The sequence below is a fragment of the Notothenia rossii genome (assembly GCF_949606895.1).
Source record: "Notothenia rossii genome assembly, chromosome: 9".
Classification (NCBI taxonomy): Eukaryota; Metazoa; Chordata; class Actinopteri; order Perciformes; family Nototheniidae; genus Notothenia; species Notothenia rossii.
In genome coordinates, this window is record NC_136907.1 from 20,185,796 (window position 1) to 20,208,617 (window position 22,822).

Here is a 22,822-nt window from a genome sequence, read left to right on the forward strand (position 1 = left end):
AATACTGTTCACTGGAGTCCAGCACCTCCGCACCCCCACTCAAAATACCTTCCCGCGCCTCTGCCCTGATAGGTGGAGAGTTGCCCATATAGGCGGAGCACCCCTTTTCTGACGTCAGAAAAATTCAAATCTGTATCAGATCCGTTGCAGCCCCGTTTTTAGAGATTTGGGTATGGAGAAAAGAGAGAGGGTTATGTTTTCTGACACTTGGTGAGTTCCCTAACACACCGGGGACACATATTCATGTATAAAAGACGTACAAAAGTACATTTAGCATGATAGGTCCCCTTTAAGATGTATGAGCGCATTGAGACAATGAATAGGACGTATAAAAACAAATTTGCATCCCAATATTCACTCACATGCACTTATAATCACACTAAAGGTATGTAGGCCCACAGTATTCATAATATCACAAGTGTAAAATATCAGAAAATAATCACACTTTATTCTGACTATAAAGGTTGTGTCCCGTATGTAGGTTCTAACTGTTAGATAAGCTATCTGGCCGTGTGTAGTTTGTGAGGGCTGCGTATAAACAGTGTCCGCTGTTTATGCTTAGTGGATAAAAGTCGTTATTGCACCCTTTAGATTTGAGACCGACAGACATATGAGAGGTTTCTCAATACTCAAATTTCCCCTCCTCGACTCCTATCCCCGACTCCTCCCCCCGAGACTTTGTGCCTCCTACAGGAGATGCGAGCGGAGGACTGAGGAGGGGAACCGAGGAGAGAGGAGTGGAAGCAGCAGGCAGTTAGAGAAATGAGAACTCCTGTCCTCTGAGTGGTCATTTTAAAGAGACGTCCATTAATGATGACAGGAGGCACAGCAGCACTCTGATGGACAGATGTGTTCATGACGACTTATATATATTTACTTTTAATGCATTGACAGTGCGGTATAATGAGACAATAACAGGCAACAGATGCGGACATATACACACACATATATTTATATAAATATATACAATTTCAGAATCAAACAAGTATGAGAGCACTCTCATAATAACGTAACACAATCAAAGACTGGATATATCCCCCCCCCCCCCTCTCTCTCTGGTCGCTCAAATGGGGAATTGAAATCACGGGCCAAAAGTTGTACAAGTATTAAAAGTAAGCATAGGACACCAAACCAACTGAGACCCGTCTGTCCGCCGCATCTACGCACTGTACAACAACACACACCTACACACTGTACCACACACACTTACTGCTCCTAAAAGCATAATCAGGCTACAGCCGTTGTGTATTTTATTATGTGAAGCACTAAATGGTCTTAGAAAAATATCGACTCTTTGTTTGTAGATATCTACTAAACTACAGCATACAAATACAGAAATTAATGTAGGCCTGTTATACTGAGTGATATTTTACACACTGTTCTGCTTTCTGCACGGACCTCACAGCTGTTCTCACTGTAAACATCGCGTTGCGATCATGGTTGCGATGAAAGCAGACAGTTCTCATTCGTAACACTCCGTTCGATGTCTCACTATGGGATGCGCCTCATCGCGGAGCAAACAGAAGCATCAATCTCATTACGCCAATCCTGATTGGCTGGTGATCTTGACGTCAGCGTCAGGGAATCTACCCCCTATAAGTAGCTTGCGCTACGCCGCATGCATCATTCAAACACCTCTTCTCGCTTCAGAGCACATCTCTATTGGTAGCCGGGCTAGCTCACACAGTCCACAGACGGAACCAAGCTATCCAAGCTAACTTCGGTCGACGGGTGCTCGCCGGCTACTTTTATATATACTTCTGCAAGAAGACTGTTAATACTAACACACCAGTTAGTGTTGCAATCTACCTCGCCGTTTATTTCTTCGGAATTAAAGGTAAGGTTTTGATTTTTCAAGCTGGTAACACACCTGTTACTAGCTTGCCTTTCCTCACTACCGACACCAAGGTAGCGGGGACGTTTTTTTCTTTTTCTCTCTCACACCAGAGGAGGGGAAGATAAGGGTATTAACATACCAGTTAATATTCTTTGAGAATAAAATTCTACACCGTAAATTTTTTCTCCGGATTAACGATAGGTGGGGAAGGATTTTTTCTCAGCAACGTACCTGTTACGAGCGGGTCCTCTCCACGCCTTCACCACGGCGAACGAGATGGACGCTTCTCTCCCTCACACCAGAGGAGTCAGGGACTCGGAGGCCCGGCTCTGCGGCTGCGGGTTGAAGATATCAGGCACAGACTCACACCAGGTCTGCTCGTCCTGCCTCGGGCTGGAACACGCCCAGGAGGCTATCGAGAACCCCGGCTCGTGCGGGCATTGTGCCCGCTTCACCATCAAGAGCCTCCGCCGACGGCTAGCACGCCAAGCTAGCTTGTCGGGACAGGACCCCCTCATGTCCGCTGTTTCGCCGGCCGGCAATCAAGACATGGAGGCGTCCGCCGCGGTGATTGAGCCCCGCGCTGTGTCAGGCTGGCGCTCAATAACAGCGGCAGCTGCTGAACCGGAGCCCCGCGCCGTGTCAGGCTGGGACCCGGTGGCGGCAACAGCCGCGAGAGCGGAGCCCCGCGCTGTGTCAAGCTGGGGCTCCCAACTGGACCTCACCATGGTCTCGCCCGCGGATGATGTCCTGGAGTTGGACTACATGGAGGACGAAGAGGATACCTCTGAGTTCCTCCTGTCCGACTCGGATGAGCAAGACGATGATGTCTTCGTGTCATCAGCTCAGGCTGCAAAGCCGGGAGCGATGGCTGCTCTCCCGGGCGATAGCGCACCAGCTTCGCCCTGTCTGAGCATGGACCTGCAGGCCGTGTGTCAACGTGCCGCGTCCAGGCTGGACATCCCATGCCCTGAAATGGCCAAGGAGACCTCCAGGTCTCGCTACGAGGGGAAGACTTTGCCCCACGCAGCGAGGACAAAGAGGCAGCTCCTTCCAGTCTTCCCGGAGATGCTGGATGAGGTGTCGGTCTCGTGGAGAGACCGCCCCTTCAGTAATAAGGCCCCAATCCAGGGTGCCTCCTCCCTGGACTGTGACGGTATGGAGAGGCTCGGCCTGCTCATCATGCCGCCCATGGAACCGCTGGTGGCAGCCCACCTCCAACCGAGGCTGGCTCAGACACCAAGCAGGAACCCCACGCTACCGGTGAAGGCAGACCGGTTCCAGTCAGCGATGACGGAACGGGCCTATAAAGCCGCAGCGTTGTCCGCCAGGGCACTCAATGTCTCCTCACTGCTGACCGCCTACCAGGCGGAGCTCTGCGAGGACCTATCGAGCAAACCTGGGCCGGCCGTATGGGACGAGATCGCAGCGATCACGGCCATTTGCCTCCGTGTGCAGCGCTGTACAGTCCAGGCCACGGGCAAAGTCATGGGCATAATGGTGGTACAGCCAGGTGGCTCAACCTGACCAACCTCCCAGACCGGGAAAAGGAGGATGTTCTTGACATGCCTATCGTTCCCGAGGGTATTTTCGGCTCCGCTTTAGTCTCGATGCAGCGGAGATGTGAGTCGAAAAAGAAGGAAGACGAGGCCCTGCACCTCTGTCTCCCCCGAAGGGTCCAGCCGCTATCTGCGATGGTCTCGCGGCAGTCCTTCGCCCAAGTTGCCTCACGTCCTGCCTGGTTCAAGGTACCGAGGCAGCAGAGGCCACAGCCCGCCCCGAGTCCCCAACCCAGGCAGGAGATGAGGACGAGCTGGCCGAGGAAATCTCCGGTTTCGGCAGCTGCTGTTCAGGCACAGCCGACTCAGATTTTCGGTCACCAGTCGAGGAAGAAGAAGCGGGCGGCCTGACAGCCTCCTCTCCTCTCCTCGGTGACAGAGCTGGAAGTTCCCTGTTCCCCAGCTCCAGATGTGTTTTCGGGGTGCCACCAGGCCTCCATCTTCCCGCCGCCTCGAGTGATGCCGCAACGCCATCCTCAAGTTCGCGCCAGAAGGGAAACAGACTTAATACCAGAGACAGCGAGTTCTGCTATTTGCCTAAGTCACAAAAACACATGTCACAATTGTTGTTGTTTTCACATAAACCATTTTTCACTGTCGCATCCAGGCTTCAAGCCGAGGGCGCAGTCCAAAAAAATGAAAAGAAAGACAATAAAAACAATAAACAGTCTGTCGCCTGTCCCTCTTTTGAGAGCAGCTACGGCCTCTCTCAAAAGGCGGATAATAGACGGGTCTGTGAAGGCACCACCGCCATGCGCATGCGCAGTGACGACTGGGGTTATAGAGCCGCTACCGTCACGCGCATGCGCAGTGCCGGCTGGGGTTGTGAAGGCACCACCGTCACGCGCATGCGCAGTCTCGGTGGGGATTGTCGAAATGGGGTACCATTGTGTTCAGACACTAGAGGGCCCCATAACACAACAAATAGAGACTCAGAGGGTAAGAGACGTGACATCTCGGCTGGCTCTAAGGAGCAAACAGTGGGAGATGCTCACAGCGTCTGCTTGGGTTTTCAAGACAGTAACACGGGGCTACAGACTCCAATTCGCTGTCACCCCCCCTCGCTTCTCGGGCGTTCTGTATTCACAAGCCCGAGGAGAGTCAGCCCATATTCTGGAGAGAGAGATTCTCTCACTTCTAGAAAAGAAGGCTATATCTATAATACCCGCCGAGCAGAGTCAGAGCGGCTTTTATTCCAAGTATTTCCTCGTTCCCAAACGGGGAGGGAACGGAATTCGGCCAATACTAGATTTGAGAGCTCTGAACAAATATCTAAAAAGATACAAATTCAGAATGCTCACTCACACATCTCTGCTGCGTCTCGTGCGACAAAACGACTGGTTTACATCAGTCGACCTGAAAGATGCGTATTTCCACATCCCAGTATATTACCCACACAGGAAATATCTGAGGTTCGCATTTCAGGGGATCTGTTACGAATACAGAGTACTTCCCTTCGGTCTGTCTCTCAGTCCAAGAGTGTTTGTACGATGTACGAAAGCCGCGATAGCCCCGTTAAGACAACAGGGTATTCGCCTGGCAACCTACCTAGACGACTGGCTGCTTCTCGCACAGTCGGAACAGGAGGCTATTACGCAGACAAATGTCCTTGTAAAGCACCTGCTCAACCTGGGTTTCATAATAAACACAGAAAAGAGCATGTTGTGCCCGGCACAGACTGTACTCTTCCTGGGTTTACACCTGAACTCGGTGCCTTTTACCGCCCGCCTGTCAGCGGAAAGAGTGAAAGCTTTCAGAGCTTGCCTCGCTCATTTCCAGCTGCGCAAACATGTTCTTTTCAGATCATGCCTGCGGTTACTGGGGCTCATGGCGTCAGCCATCCTGGTCGTACGACTCGGACGGTTACACATGAGGGAGTTTCAGCGCTGGGTAGCCGCTCTAAAACTAAACCCCGCGCGTCATGGAGCGCGGAGAGTGATGGTTACCGTGAAATGCGTAATGGCACTGCGGCACTGGCTGCACCCGACTTTTCTGGTATGGGGCGTGCCTATGGGTGCTGTCCTTTCACGGAAGGTGGTCACCACAGACGCATGTCTGACAGGCTGGGGAGGTATTTACGAAGGTCGTCCGGTGAGGGGTCTCTGGAGCAGAGACGTCCACAGTCGCACATAAATTACCTGGAGCTTTTAGCGGTGTTCCTCACCCTAAAACGCTTTCTGCCTTTTCTCAGAGGACACCATGTCCTCGTGAGGACGGACAATACGACCACAATATCGTATATAAACCGACAAGGGGGTTTGCGCTCTCTCCAGTTACACATGCTGGCACGCAAACTGATCTTGTGGAGCTGCGGCCGTCTCCTCTCTCTGAGAGCGACGCACGTACCGGGTGTGATGAACCTCGGGACAGACCTGCTGTCCAGAGGTGTACCACTGTATGCAGACTGGACTCTACATCCAATGGTTGTGAGCCAGCTGTGGGTGCGTTACGGCCGAGCCGCGGTAGATCTGTTCGCATCAAAAGAAAATGCTCACTGTCAGCTTTTCTTTTCAATGCGCGATCAAAACGCACCATTAGGCGTGGACGCGCTCGCGCACATTTGGCCTCCGGTCCTCTTGTACCTGGACCTGGCCCGTGAGTGGTATAATCTGAATGCAGTGGGTCTCCCGCAGAAGGTGATAAACACTATTCAGAGTGCGATAGCTTCCTCCACTAGGTGTCTTTATGACTGTAAGTGGAGGGTGTTTGAGGACTGGTGCCTTCAAAAAGGGCACACCTCTTTTCAATGCCCTGTGGGAGTGATTTTATCATTTCTAAAGGACTTAATTGATAAACACAGAGCTTTCTCCACGATCAAAGTCTACCTGGCTGCTATTGCTGCATGCCATGTGGGTTTTGAGGGTAAGATGGCCGGCCAACATCCTCTGGTCTGCCGTTTTATGAAGGGAGCTCGCAGGCTCCTTCCCGTTTCCAGGTCACTGGTGCCCTTATGGGACTTGACAGTGGTTTTAGATGGGCTCACTCGAGCCCCATTTGAACCCCTGGAAGAAGCTGACATGAAGCACCTGTCACTCAAGACAGTGCTGTTACTGGCCCTGGCATCCGCCAAGCGAGTCAGTGACATTCATGCGCTATCTGTACATCATTCATGCACTCAGTTCGCCCGAGGGTTAACGAGAGTGTTGCTGAAGCCCAACCCTGCCTTTATACCTAAGGTGGTTGGTTCATGTACCCCCATTGACATTGAGGCATTTCCTCCACCGCTGTGTCCCTCCGGGGAACAGCAGCCGAATTTGCTATGTCCAGTCCGTGCTTTACGCACTTATATGGACAGATCAAAAGAGTTTCGTCATAATGACCAACTCTTTGTGTCCTGGGCTAACCCTCAGAAGGGCAAGCCTGTTACTAAGCAATAGCTCTCTCACTGGATTGTGGAGGCAATTGCTTTGGCTTACACGAGTCAGGGTCTGCAGGCACCTTCGGGTTTGCGTGCTCATTCGACTCGTGGTCTGGCTACATCCTGGGCTTTGTTCAGGGGTTTTTCCATCCAAGACATTTGTGCAGAGGCGAGCTGGTCCTCGCCGCTCACTTTTGTCGGCTTTTACAGATTAGACGTCTCTGCTCCCAGTGTGGCCCATGCAGTGCTGGGCCCCCTGCTGAGTTAGAGCTCTAACTGTTAAGTTCTGGTTGGGTTTGGTGATTTTCGAGATAAGCTCGTCTGGCAATACGGGAGCTACAATATCCCATAGTGTGACATCGAACGGAGTGTTACGAATGAGAACTATAGGTTACTTACGTAACCCCAGTTCTCAGAGTAACATGAAGTGAGATGTCTCACCAGACGGCCCTCCTTGCTATGGTGAAGCGAGAAGAGGTGCTTATTTTGAATGATGCATGCGGCGTAGCGCAAGCTACTTATAGGGGGTAGATTCCCTGACGCTGACGTCAAAATCACCAGCCAATCAGGATTGGCGTAATGAGATTGATGCTTCTGTTTGCTCCGCGATGAGGCGCATCCCATAGTGAGACATCTCACTTCATGTTACTCTGAGAACTGGGGTTACGTAAGTAACCTATAGTTACTAAAATAATATCCAAGGGATGCATGCAGAGCTGTCATTGGCTGAGATAAGTCCGACCGTGCGTCACGCCTCCACCGTTCCCGGAAATGCATCCGTGGAGGAGCCGTGGAGGATGCATCAGTGTCTCCTCGGTTAGAGCTCCTCCAGAGAGCCTCCTCGATGCTCGATGCTCAGTCCTCGAAGTGCATTTAGAGAAATTTAGAGAAAAAAGATGTCTTTTAAAATGGAGCGCTGAAATTCATTTCCGGGTCACTACTGGAGGACCAAGGATTCGAGGAGTCGAGGAGGGGAAATTTGAGTATTGAGAAACCTCTATGGAAGAACGGACCGCCTGCTGGTCTGCTCTACACGGCTGGGAGCAATCTCCAATCAACCCCACCTGCAACCTGCTCATCAGCCACACTATGAAAAAGCCTGCAGCCTGCACTCATTCCCTGCCGGATTGTTGCGTGCCACTCTAGCTTTTTGCCAGCAGATTTTTTGACAACTTTGGCTGCTTTTACCTAACACTGATTTTTGTGTCTCTTCCAGGAGGAATCCAAGGCCTGCCACACTCTCAAGACCAGCCATGCCTCGCTAACCACCCTGGAACAACTGTTTCCCACTGCTGCCATAACCAACCTCCACTCCCAGCTCCCCTTTTCTAATAAACAGATGTTACGCTCACCAGCTGATTCCGAGCCATCCTTGTGTTAATAGTCAAATTCCAATAGTTAAGTAAACTATCAAAATCATCCTAGTAACCACAGTGGTCAGTCCACTTACCCAGGAATTTTTTGTTGAAAAATTACAGGAATATTGTGTCTTTATGTTCTAATGTTAAAATATTTTTGTAAATTGTTACCACAGAACATTTGCATAATGTTTTAAAAGTAAAGCACGTTATCCTACTCTAAAATAATAACATTCTGGCAACATAAAAAATTCTAACTTGCAGCTGAAAACGTTTTAAGAACAGTAGGGCATAATGTTTTAACAATGTTAACAAAAACATTTTAAGAAGGTTATCACCGAATATTTTAAGAATGTTTTTAGAGAACGTTATCCTACCTTTCAGAAGAACATTCTAGGAACCAAAATAAAACCTCCCGCTGAAAACGTTTTAAGAATAGTAGGGCATAATGTTCTAACAATGTTATCAAAAACATTTTAAGAAGGTTATCAAAAACATCTTAAGAAGGTTATCAAAAACATTTTAAGAAGGTTATCACCAAGCATTTCAAGAATGTTTTTAGAGAATGTTATCCTACCTTTCAGAAGAACATTCTGGGAACCAAAAGAAAACTTTCCGCTGAAAACATTCCTAGAACAGTGAATGGTAACATTCTCAGAATGTTTTTAGAACCGAACATTTCTAGCTGGGATCCCTATCAGTGCTTTGAGCTAAATGCTAATGCTAGCATGGCAACATGCTCACAATGACAACCATAACATGTTAAGAAAGTATACTTTACTTTATCCATGTTCAGCGGCTTAGTGAAGCAGCATGCACATATTTACCAATTAGCAATAAACACAAATTATAGAGGAGGTTTAAAGGTATGTCATTTGCTTTCAACAATTTGAGTCATAAACAGTGTAAGATAAGTCAGAGAAGCTTCAACATTATCACATTTCAACCTAAGGTGTAGATGAATGGCTATTCAAAACTTCAATCCATCCAATATTTGAGAGATTTCGCCCAAAACCACAAATGTGAACCTGTTCAGATTAGTGGTTCACAAAGGTCATGGTTAGGACCATAACTGTGTGTTCATGGAGATAATATAGTGTGGAACAAAGTGGTGACATTGCCATTCATAGAACGACGCCCGAAGCACTACTAAGAAGAACTGAGGGTGGGGGGGACATGCATCAACGGTCCAAAGTCTGATTCAAAGCAAGAACATCACTGTTCATGCTATAACTCTTGTGAACGGATCCTGCAGGACACCAGCTGTTCATCTGTTTGTACATCACAATAATCAAAATAAAGGAATTACTCAAAGACTTCTGATAATAAATGTGTTCTTGTGACAGAGTCTTAGTGTTCGGTGTTAAAAAATACAAAAAATACAATTTTGTGATTCTTTCTTTTTCTGCTGTCTATCTTATATAATCTAACATCATCCTTTCAATTCAGCTAGAATGGAAGAGTTTTCTTATGATGGCTGGTCTTCTGATAAAGGCCAATTGTCATGTGAGCAGAGATAATAGAGCTCAGGAGAATAATACTTTAGGAAACCTGCAAGTGCACGTTACATATTAGACACATTATGCAAGTACTACTCCTGTTTAATAGTTTTTTACAACAATATTTCAACAATAAATCTGTAGATATGTGATTCCAACATCAAAGTCAACTCAAATGGCTGCTTCTGCCATTATCTGCCATTTTTGGATGATAAACCGCTCTAGACATCCATGGGCTTGATACAGCTTTATAGCAATGCTACATTTGCTAACTGGCCATGCTCAGGTAATGAGTCACACTTTCCCACAGTTGATTCAGACTGCAGCTGTTATAGAAGTCCCTGTTTCACTGATCTGGCTTATGATGTGGTATCAGCAGGATGCCATTTTAACCAACTTGTGAGATATGGAGACAGCAGCACAACCAGGTGGCTGGTGTTTCATGCTCAGGAATCTTTCATCTTTGATATGTCACGATATGGTTATGGCACCTAACAGTCAGTGCTACTTAACATACTGTAAGTAGCCCATTTCCATTATTTCAACACTCCTCACTCTGGTTCCACAACAAATACAGTTTGAGGCATCTCTTGCAAACAGGCTATAGTCATGTTTCTATTTCATTTTCAAGAGAATTCTATAAAAATAATGTAAATTGTGTGCAGGTCAATTGAATAGTTTGGAGCCATTAAACTATAGCAACACATCATACGTTGGCGGTATAGGCTTTATTTAAGGGATAGAGGTTACAAACTGGAAAACAAGTCACTTTGTCTATCCAACCCATCTGCAAGAAAAGAATGACGTGTCAGAAATGTGTTTAAATAGGAAAACGTTTTAATTGTTCTTTTATGTCTAGCTGCAATGTTTCACGACTGATCATAATGCACAAGCAAAACCACAATCAGCGGGAAAAAAGTGAATTAGTCGCGTAATAAAAATTTACTAGGTCAGAACTCAAACTGTTCCATATCCAAATAAGCGCAGCAACCTGTAGACTGACAAAAAACAGTTTATCAAACAGGGTAGAAAAGTATTAATCCACGGCTGTGAATGTGTCGAAACTTTAAAGCATGATACAGTTTGGCCAGACCACACACAATGGGACCCCCCACTACATTGGCCACTTTCAATTCATAACATTGACCATTTAATGTGGAGCTCCCACTGTGGGTTCGCGTTGGTTGTCCCAGTTTCCATCATGTCTGACAGACATGAAAGTCAGGTGGACAGAAATTTCTTCTCAATTGAGGACATTTCTGCCAAACAGGAAGAATCAATGACACTTCAAAATAGAGTACGCCTTTAGTACATCTCAACGTAAACCGTAAACAAAAGCATTCAATTAAATCATCTGTAATGATGGATGCAATACAATGATCTTCCAATAAATAAGATATATCTTGTATAAAAAGAGAGAGTCTAGGGATAGAGTGATGGGTTGATGAGAGGTTACTTTAAAAGTCTAACCTTCAACACAGAGTAATCATGCAACATGATGTCAATAACCTGCACACTTGTGTTTACCAACCTGTCTCGTCTGTGATTGCTTTACACAAAACTACATCAGACGGATGGAAAAGGAAAAAGAAAATCAAGTGAGTGTTTTTCTAAAGGAGCTTTATATTTCATTACCAACATGAGCAATTTTAACACACATGAATCGTTTCTTAATAGTCATTGCGTCCTATATCAATTCTTGCAAGCATTCATACATAGCCCTCAGCATTCCATACAGGAAAATGCTCTTCAATGCTTTCTGAAGCTTCCTACTGTGACCCCTCGAGCACACCGTCCACATGACAAAACACTTTCTCTGGGTCAAAAGAGCAAATCTTAAGTGAAATGTTTACAACTATACTGGATGGATGGACTGCCATATAATTATGTTCTTCTTTTAGGATACATTGTAGAAGTTAGTTATCAGCTATACTTTACATTGAGCACTTTTTAGCAAATATTAGCATATAAACACGTCAAAATAAAAGGGTTGCCAGAGAACATTTCTTAAAACTATATAATGTATTTATATTTTATTAATTTATTTTATATTACATTTGTATAAATAAATTCAATGAAAAAGGGGCTGCAAATACTTTTATACAGTCTTATCTGAGAATGTTATGCTGGTATGCCAAAGTGCCGCCTCATGTCCATGGCCGAACACTCATTAATATCTCACCAAACACAAATATGGTGATGTCTAAAGTGATGTCTTAAAAACTAAAAACATTTTTTATTGAATATTGATTAAAAGAGCTGCCACTTGTGAAGGCTGTTTTAATAAAATGATGTTCAAAAAACCTCCTAAAGTCTGTGTCGTCAACCCAGTCCAATGTAGCTTACAAGCATTATATATCAACATAATGGATGACAATGCCGGAGTGAATGTTGCTTTGCCAACAACCAACAAGTGTGAGCCATCCAAGACTCAGAAATATCTCCCACATTTGACTGCATTATTCACCATCCGCCTACATGGAGATTAGTTCTGCTCATTTATGTAGGTCATGCTATTGGATGATGAGATGGCATTTAGTGCTCATAAGCAGGCCTTGCTACATTATGAATGTTCATCGTTGGGCGCTTTACATTCTGTACCTTTCTTCACGCTGCTTGTCTTTACATTAGAGAAAATGGGATTATGTCGGGGAGGCGTATGGCGCAGTGGATAGAGCCTTGGTGTTCGGATCAGAAGGTCACAACGACTGCAGTCAGCATGTCGTTGTGTCCCTTGGCCAGAAACTTCACCCCAAATTGCTCCGGTGGGGATTGGCCACAGTATTGAGTATGTAAGTTGCTTTGGATAAAAGTGTGACATGTAATGTATAGCCATATTGCCTCCAGCTACATCTGTGATACTGGTAATGATGATGCCATCGTGGCCCTCTGCCATGCACTGTCGTTAATCAAACTGAGGCACTGCTGTTCGCTCTGTGTTCCCATGGTGACAATGTGTGGTGTATACTTTCCCCCCCACCTTGGTGGCTACGTCCATCAAGCACCTGGTTTCCATTTTCTCCAGGTCAAGGTAATTTTTCATGAAAACATGAAACATTCAGAAACATTGTTGTGATTACAATTTAATTTAAGTGGCAGGTAACGCTTTTCTCTGTATGCTCTGATTATCATTTCAATAACATGGTTTAATACTGGGCTGAAATATGCGCTTCAGGGATGATCTCCTTCTGTAGCTTTTCATTAAAAATAATTTGTTTTTCTAAATACATTTTATTTGATATAATGATGTCTCAAATAACCTTAAAAATACAAGGAAGGAATAAGAACACAAACCAGGAAATCAGATCTGAAATCTGATGTATAGATCATCAGGTAAGATATTGAACTTAAAGGCTTAAAATCTTAAAATTGAAGTACTGACATTTCTGATAAATGCGACAAACTCCTGAGCTCTCTCTTCTAACATAAAGATAAAAGCATAAAATCAGAAGAACACTTAAGAAAGGCCCCTTGTTACCTTAAATAGTATCACCTTTCTATATTCTTCAGTATGCTCATTGTTGCCTGGTTCGACATTGCACAATTTTCAGGTCAAAGACATTTTTGCAACTTTTAATTCTGTATACAATGGAGCAGCAATTTAACTTGAGAGGTTATCCAACAGCCGAGCAGGGACACTGGACAAACAAATCACAGAAGGGACAATGTGTGACGTTCAGGACCAAAACAGCATTTTTCTTCCATTGAGTACCCAATGGAAAATGGCACTGGTCAATAACGAAACAAATCATCATGCCCTTCCTCGCCAGTGCTTTCCCACGAGCGCTGTCCGTCTCTCCGCAGCCTCACACTAATCCTCCCCTGGGCCACAGCTGAACACTCGCACTCACTGAGCTTCACCCGCTGGGCAATCCTGTCACAGTGCAGTTCAACACACCCGCACCTGCTGTGCACTCAGGAAAAAACACATGCTCTTTCCCTGTGCGCTTCATAACAGCACCTTTTACCAAATGCAAATAATGTGAAATGTGCTCTATGGTGTCTAATAAAAATGTTTTGTGTACCAACCACACAGAATAATAAAAAGGTACAATTTCCATATTGGAATAGAGTGTATTTTTTGTGTGTGGGAATAATATATCAAATTGTATGTATATTAGAAATTGCTTTTTAGATATAGGTTTAGTCATTTATGTAAATCTGCAAGAAAAAGGTTACATAATATTTGCTATCTATAAATATAATGTTTTTTACCAATTCACTTAAATTTGAATACTACATTTTTTCAACTCTGATTTAAATTTGATGGGAATTATTTAAGACATTTTATATGAAAATAATGTTGATGTTAGTGTGAAGTGATCATGTTTAGTCTACTGTGTAGCTTTCTTCGACTTATTCATGAGTGATCACGCATAAATATACGAATTTTGTCAATGATTTGGCTGCTTCTTTACCCAAAAGTGCCTTGTAATTCTACATTCACCACACAACACAGCCTCACTGAGGGTGGCCCATTTTTTCAACGAGGCCTTTAAAACAACCATCTTTTCATACATATACTCTGACATTTCCTGATAATATCCTTTCAACAATTTAAATTAACCAAATAATATCAAACCTGTTATTATAAGCTGCTGCTCAGGAAAAGATGTCATTAACTCAGGCAGTGTGTGAGCAAATAAATGGGTCACATTTCTAGAGCACCGGTCGAAAGCGCAATGCAGCTCTTTCTTTGTACCTTCAGCTCAAGCTCAGTTCTTAGGTTTTGGTTGTGATTAGATTTCGGAAGGCTGCTGACTTCTTAACAAAGAATCTATTTGAGCCAATAAGCAGAATAACATTATTGTTATGACTTCATCAGCGAATGTTTTCAAACTGGAACCAGCCGCTCTCTCATGCACAGACTCTGCATTGAACTCGAACAGCCTTTCACAAGCAGTCCATGGAAAAAATGACCTTGTGCCTCCATTTTTATTAATTGCGATTTCATTTTCCTTGTTATGAAACGCTGCCGTTCATATTTCAAAATCTTTCTCCTGAAAGCAAACAAAACTCATGTTGAATTCAGGTTCCTTGTAAGAGAAAAAAAGACTGCTTTTTGCTTCTTTGAGAAATCCGGTAAAGAGTATTGAATCACACTTTTACCAAATATCCATGCTGCCTGCTTTTAAAACCACAGAACACTAAATAACCACACTATTGATACTGTTCACATTGTTAATAGCTGAAAATTAATTAATAATTTGAGAAGTAATTAACTTTTTTGTTGAATTATAGGACACAATATCAGCGATAGAGGATTCAACTGAAATGATGAGTTGAAAACATGAGAAACTGGGTTATATTAATAACATATTCATTTCGAATGATAAAAGCCTTGAATATTAGTCATCTGGTGGAAAAATAATCACACTGACATTTGCTGAGTGTTGGCACACTTTGTTTTATTCTTCATGCCTGATTAAAGTAGGAGAAAAAAGCTATTATGGATTCTTTAAAAGACCACATTCATTCAGGGTAACAGCTCATACCAATAGGAGAGCAGATTGGTGTCGTGAGTTTAAAAACTCATGAGTCGCTGTGATTGTGACTCATGATTCATTCGCCCTGCTGAAGTGTCCTTGAGCTAACCCTTAAATCACTTCCAGCTCCACCAGAGACTCTGACCTCCCTGTAGATGGATGAAATGATTATTGCAAGCCAAGACAAATGAGAAAAGAGTTAGCTAGAGCACCCTGTGGTCTTGCTGCATCAATATCCACCGCTGTGAGACTGCTTCTCCAGGTAAGAGCGTTCGGCAGCTTAGGACGCCAAAGCTAGCTTGTTCTCATCTTATTTGTGGTTTGATGAACAGAAAATTCATCAAATTCAGTGTAAGCGGAGGTAATATATCGATATTGTTATATGACACTAGATATCGTCTTAAATGTTCAATATGCTAATATTGTAAGTGCTGGTTTTAACAATGTGTTACAGTAAAGTCAGGTACTTTTCTGAAATGACCAAACTTTTCTATTATTTGACCTTACCCGCTTATAAAAGAAATTCACATTACTGATCTTATCAAGATTCTTAGATATTTTTTTCATATCGTCCAGCACTAATTGAGTGCAGAATTTTACAATTTTTTGCTTAGAAATCAGGAGATATTAAATATTATACTGCAGTAGATTAGAGGGGAAGATCCAAGTTGTTATATCGGTGGTGTGTTAACTGCATGCAGTGTCACAAGCTTTGATCAGGTTTTGCCTCATGCCATCACAGATTGTAGATGACCTACTGACCATCGAAGGAATGAGAAAGCCAGTGTGTGAGGGCTCTTTTTATTTCAGCATCAGATCTGACGTGCGTCCGGGACTTCTGCTGTGTTATGTATTCCACTCCACAGTGCAGCCAACACCCTGAACTAAATAACTGAATCACATCTAGGTCACACACACACGGGCCAGGCCCACAAACAATATATTATGAAACCCTGTTCTTCTTAACTCAAGTGAAGCCACACCCAAATCTTGAACGTGACCTTTTGTTGTGAAAGCTTTCGTTGTAAAAGCTCAAGTCATGTGAATCAGTTATATAAAGATGAAAGGGTCTCTCTCCACAAAAGAAAAGAAAAACGAGTTTGCAGCAGAACATGTAGCACTCAATCACATGACATTTAGTGAAACTAATTCATGTAGGGATCTTCACTCCTCAAAAGTCAGCTGAATACATTTTGATTATTAGAGATAATAGTGTAGTACTGCAGCATCTTTCTTGCCACCAAAATAAGTTTAAGAGCCCTAAGAAGGGACCTTGTTTTTTGCTAAATGTCTTTATCATGCCCCGGTGGTTCGGAGCCCGGAGCTACGGAGGACAATGACTGTGTGCTTTGGAGCGAAAGATCAGCGGCAGCAGCGAGGACGATGACGTCTTTAACCTCAGTTATATAACTGGAGCTGAACATTTTGTCTGTCATAGTTACAAGGTTAGAGATGTTGACATGAATACCACTTACATTTTAATATGTACCTAAAGGAATGTGAGGCTTCAATCCAAAACCTTTTAGACATTCAGATTAGCTAAACATGCCTCTGGTATGTCAAGTATGGAATAACTTTAAAATGGATGAAAAAAGTGCAATATTGGTTATATCTCACACAGGCTCCGCCCTCTACTGGACTCTATAACCGTAGCCGGCCCCCTGGGGCGGGCCTACCTGAATGCGTGCGCAAGCCCACCGTATATAAGGCGGCCTTGCCTCCTGACTGTCATCCTTTTCTCTTCAGGGAGCAAAGAAACAACTGAGTGCTAAGACGAGAAAAGACAAAAGGAAGTTTGAATCATGGGGCCCTCCACATCCCGGGACAGGAGAACAGTGGGGCCGACATCATGTCAAGAGGTGGGCCCCTGCCAGGCGAGTGCGTGCTTCACCCGGAGGTGGTGAAGCAGATCTGGGCCCAGTTCGGGAGAGCGGAGGTGGACCTGTTCGCCAGCCGGCGCAACAGCCACTGTACCCTGTGGTTTTCCATGGCTCGGCGGGACGATCCGCCCTTGGGGGTGGACACGTTTGCACACGAGTCATGGGCAAGAAAGCTGCTCTACGCCTTCCAACCGGTACGCCTCATTCTCCCCCCTGGGGAGGGTGAGACAAGAACATCTGTAAGTCATCCTAGTGGCCCCAGATTGCCGCTTGGCGCCGTGGTTCGCAGTGGTGACACAGATGATGGTGGGCCGGCCCTGGGCGATTCCTCAGTTCTCGGGGGCGATGTCTCAGGAGGCAGGTGCAATCGGGGCATTACCCACTCTGGGCCAACCTCTCCAGGCTTGGCTCCTGAGAGGGACAGGCTGAGACAGGGGGGACTGTCTGACAAGGTTATTCAGGCTATCAAGGCAGCAACAGCAGGATCCACCACAGCATGTTACAGTCCAAAGTGGTTGGCATTCCAGCGATGGTGTGAAGAGGGGAGTCTAGAGCCCCTATCGTGTACGTTGGGCTCTATTCTGTCCTACTTGCAGTTACTGGTGGACAGGGGGCTGGCTCATTCCACAATTAAAGTGTATGCAGCAGCCATCTCATCCTGCCATGAGGGATTTGGCAGCAGCCTTCAGTTAGCCGCTTATGTCACGGTTTTTGCAGGGGTCAGGAGGCAGCACCAAGTAGAGCCCGCCTCCGCCCCGCAGTGGGACCTGCCGTTGGTGCTCGAGGCTCTGGTCACAGAACCATTTGAGCCTCTGGAGCTCTCCTCCCTGAAAGCACTGTCATGGAAGACAGCGTTGCTACTTGCCTTAACTTCAGCCAAGAGAGTGTCGGAGCTGACCGCTCTGTCGGTACACCCGAGTTGCTTAGTGATCCGGGGTGACACTCAGACCGAACCCCTCCTTTGTTCCCAAGAATCTAATGCATCCATGCACACTCTACACGGGGGATGGCTGTGTCAACAGCCTTATTTAATGGAGTGAGTGTGGAGGACATTGCGGTGCAGTGGCTGTTAACCAAAAGCCGGTCAGGGGCAGTGTGGTGACTCAATGTTGTTGGATGACAGGGCGTTTAGGCATCAGGGATCCATCCACTGTACCCATAGAGTCCAGTAGAGGGCGGAGCCTGTGTGAGATATAACGGTGGGTTACGTATTGTAATAAGTTATATAAGCACAGGTGGAGCCCTCTACTCGGGGCCCTGTCTGTCCTATGCTGCTCGCTGAAGAGAAGTGTAGGATGACAGTCAGGAGGCGAGGCCGCCTTATGGTGGGCTTGCGCGCGCACTCAGGCGCATTCAGGTAGGCCCGCCCCAGGGGGGCGGCTACGGTTATAGATATCTCAGTTAATGAATGCTCGCATAGTATGGTTGAGAGGTAGTACCCATAGAGTCCAGTAGAGGGCTCCGCCTGTGCTTATATAACTAGGGTTACAATACTTAACCCACCGTTTCACATTGAGGTATGTGAAAGACACTTGAATATATATCTCTAAAAATACTGGGATAAGCCACTATATAAATGTTGCTATTCCAAAAGGAACATACTGTTATAGCAAATTATAGAAAACAACAACACACCCATATAGGCTATATGTACCAAACAGAAAGCAAGTCCAAAGGCATCCAAGGACAAGTAGTTTTCCTATAACATTGAATTAACCTTTGCACCATGATTTCAAAGGTTTGAAATAGTTTCATAAAAATAAAATCCAAGATTAATTTATCAGACTTCCCTTAAGACAATATTAGCTGCGTCTTGAGCTTCAGATAAAGCATTTTGTTAGTATTTCTAAAAGAAAAATATACACTGACGTAAATGTGAGTAGGTAAAATGTATGTAAATACAATGTAAATGCTAAAAATAGGCTGCTTATACTAGCAAAAATGTTTAAAGTAAGTAGGGCTTAGTAATTTGCAGCCTTTAACATAACTCAACCTGTTGTCATATCTGTCTCTAGTTCATGTGTTTCAGATAAATCATCATGGGCTGAACATTCAACATTCATTCTGTGTGGAGCGCCACTCTGGCTCCTTAAAGAGACAGAGGGTGGAAATGGTCTCTTTGCCTTTGCACAGACTTATCCCATTTGTGCATGCCCAGTCACACTAAGCAGCTCGAGCAATATTCAGACTAGTGTTCAGTTTAAGCTTGCAGGACATGGCCCAGTAACCTACTTTCCCCACAACATGCTCCGTAACATCAGAGAGCAGGCTGTGTCATCAGTTAACTAACATTCACCACAGCAGAGATTCAGCAAACACGACTTAAAACACTGTCACAGCACTGCTGACGCAAAGAAGCAGAATACCAAGCACAGTTATTTCTCAGAGAAGAAAATGCCCATAAGGCCTCTAGCTCATTTTAATCTTAAATGGTAAATACAATATTGCTGGCATACTAGCAGGCATTCAAGAAAATGAAACGCGAAAAAGGGACAAAGAGGGAGTAAATGGAAGAGAAAAGGAAAAGGGAAGACATTTTCATAGAGATAATGAAGCTAATTGTGAAAAAGATTTTCATAATTGTCAAATGCTAATGGTTAATTAGTCACAATTACCACATAATAGATCATAATTGTTTTTAAAAAATTCTTAAAATTGTAAGTTAAATTATTTTGAGACAAACTTGCAGCTCATATTATGAGTGAGCTTCACATAAATGTTATATACTAAATCTTGTTTAAGAAACATAATCCGAATTTAATGAAAATGTATATGATTGCCAGTTGCAAAAACATTAAGCACTTTTAAATTCAAACAATGTTTACTTGTTTTTTTTTTTAATGTAAAATCATTATTATTATTATTATTATTATTATTATAATATACATCCCAAAACATGAGCTTGGCTAAAGATAATAACTTACTCAACTCCAAATGGAAGAAACTAGTAAATGAAATGTATGGAATTGAGAAAACAACTATGAGAATTAGAAACAAAGTTCATATTTTTGATGAAATTATTAATATTAATAATATATCCATTATTATGTTTTTTTTTCTCAATTAATTTTATTATTATTTAATTTTTTTCCTGATTTGTCGATTGCTACGTAGGTCATTTATGTATCTATCTGTGTTTATTTGGTTATAGGCTTTGTAAATAATTTCTTGAAATGCTCATAAAAATAAATAAAAAGGTATCTTATTTTATTGTTACTCTAGTACACTGGTGTTAGTATTACTTCTCATACACGTTATTTGTATAACTCTATTGGTTCATTTTCTATTGTCTTTGCAATTTACTTTTCTTTTTAAATTGATTTATTTGACTTAATTTATCTTACTTTATTGAAATTCTATTGGGCACTGGTTTAGTATTACTTCTTTTAATCTTAAGTATTCCTCTGTTGTTTATTTTTCATATGCAGTTTTATTTTTTCAGCAATCTCTGCCACAATATTTTTCATCATCTTATCATGAGGAGGGTATTATTTTCCAAAGTGAACAGATACAATGAGTGAGAGAGTAGTCAGTACAAGGCAGCCAAAGTACAGAAGGATAAAGATCATGATTGACTCTTGCCCTCTGTTTCCATAGTGGCAGGCGTGTACCGATATAGAATACACTATGTAATCTAGCTCTCAATGTTAGATCGGATTTAGTGATGGGAATAAAAAAAATGGCTGAAGGCGTGAGTCACGAGGCTGGCCCAAATGTTTAGCAGCATGAGGTAAAAAGGGAGCATATGGGGCATACACCTCAGTTCAGCCAGTCATGGAACAGCCCATCCTGTCAGCACACATCCTCCTCATCACTATTCATGAATCATGCAAGGCCCAGCTCTGCACAGCATCCTCAGCGTGGGTATATGAAGACGCAGAACAATCTTTTGGACATCATTTGTACAATGGCTCCTTTCAACTACAAACGTTAGCTTTGTTTTTGTCACATTATTATGTTGGTCGCTCAACAAAGTGACCCAGTTGCCATTGACTTGGATTTAAACAGGAATCCTGTGACATCAAACTCCTCCTTGGTGGTTTTCAATCTTATATTCCAGCCTTTTTGCTCTTCATACAGATGAAGATGCTACCCTTTCAGATGCATGATACTGCCATTTAGGCTTAAATGTTATTCTCCAAAAGTCATGTGTGATCATTGTTCAGATGTAATAGTGTGCACCAAACCAAGAGCTGGTGTACAGGTAGCTAGTTTGTCAAAACAATACAAATGTTCATTAGTCATAGACAGCATTACATTCACAGGATCCCTTCACACAGCACCAGATAATTAATAATACTTACAATAACATTAAAATTGAAAAAATAATAATATATAGTAGATAGATAGATATATATTTATTAATCCCAAATTGGTAAATTCTTTAATATATATAATTATAAAGCACTTTGGCTAAAACATGAGAAAACCCTCATTCTCCATTAATTATTGTGTTAAAAAATAAGTTAATATCAACTAGGCTACTAATGAAAAAATAAGTAGTTTTAAGTATTGAAAAGCAAATTCAGCTAAGTTAAGACTTGTAGAAAGTGACAAATACGAGCCTGTTTTTCCTTCACATACGTTAAGGAGTTTAATATCAGATATCAAGAAAATCAGATTTGTAATAGGCGTGGCAACTTTATAAGTAGCCTATACACACCGACACTGTGCACCGGTTTGTTGTTAGCACGTATAGCTTCCACACCAAGATGGTAACTTACCTTATGTGGGAAATAACAGTCAGCGAGTCCAAACGGAGATATGTGTGGAAACCATAGTAAACGGGTCTTTAGTAAACGGGTCTTTAACCGACTAAGAACCGCGACGTAATTTATCCCAAAAAGTTGCCCAGAGATCAAGTCCGACCGGTAATGGGGACACACAGAGACCCTGACCCCTCACTCTTTAAACTCTCATTAGAAACAGCAAGTCCTGTCCGCACGCACAGATGAAGGCTGAATGAAGAGTTTCTCTGCAGCCAGAGTTGGACCACACTCAATCCCGCCCACTGGACTATAGCCTACTAGTTATGTGATTGTGTGTCTGCGTTTCTTGTGGTTTGTATTTAAAAGATACCCAATTAAAATGAATTTATTCAAACTGCCTGATCATGCACAACAGGTTGTATAAAACACTGAATAAATGTCACCGGTATTCCATATATGTAGATTACACTAATATGCTGTGATTGGTGTGAATCATACCTTCTGCTCTCTGAGGCATGCTTTCGAACCCTATGTTGATCATCACATGTTATTTACATGAGCATGGGCTGAGTTCTGAAATTGTTAAGACAAATGCAGTGGTGAACTGTCAAGTCCCACAGGTTTCAGATGATCCAACAGATGCTGCAGCGCCACCCTTATGTCAATCAGTGCAGTTCAGATCCTCAACTTGTATAACATGCTGCATAAAGTTGAAAGCCCTTCATTCAAAAATGTTCCTGAAAAATAAATGTCGGCAAAATGTGCTTAGTTTAGGCATATTATTTAGAAAGTAAGTGTTGTAAGGGGTCGAGGTGGATCTAAATGTTAGGTTGAGTATGTTTAGTAGATGAATCTACAATACTGATACATATTTGATATACACAAAGATATTGTAGGAAGTGACTGTTATTTTGTATATATTGATTGTTGTGTTTTAATCTTAATGTGTGCATATGTATAAATGTGTCTGTTGATTGTGTATATAGGCTATAGAATATACATATTTTTATATATATTTGGATTTTTGGGAAACGGCATTTCGATCGATCAGTCTGTACCATAGACTGGTCTGTACACACAAACTAAAAGATTGACAATAAAATTGACTTTGACTTTTTTTTTTTAAATAACTGAAT

At 43.3% G+C, this 22,822-nt stretch overlaps 1 protein-coding gene across 1 annotated transcript in view; it reads right to left on the minus strand.

The window, feature by feature from the left end:
- The window catches only part of npas2 (neuronal PAS domain protein 2), a 55,663-nt gene extending 33,891 nt beyond the window's left edge, over nt 1-21,772 (minus strand). The window contains exon 1 of the mRNA XM_079647878.1: nt 21,702-21,772. The gene's annotated coding sequence lies outside the window, so the exon portion shown is untranslated. The remainder of the gene's footprint in view (nt 1-21,701) is intronic.
- Nucleotides 21,773-22,822: the final 1,050 nt, after the last annotated feature.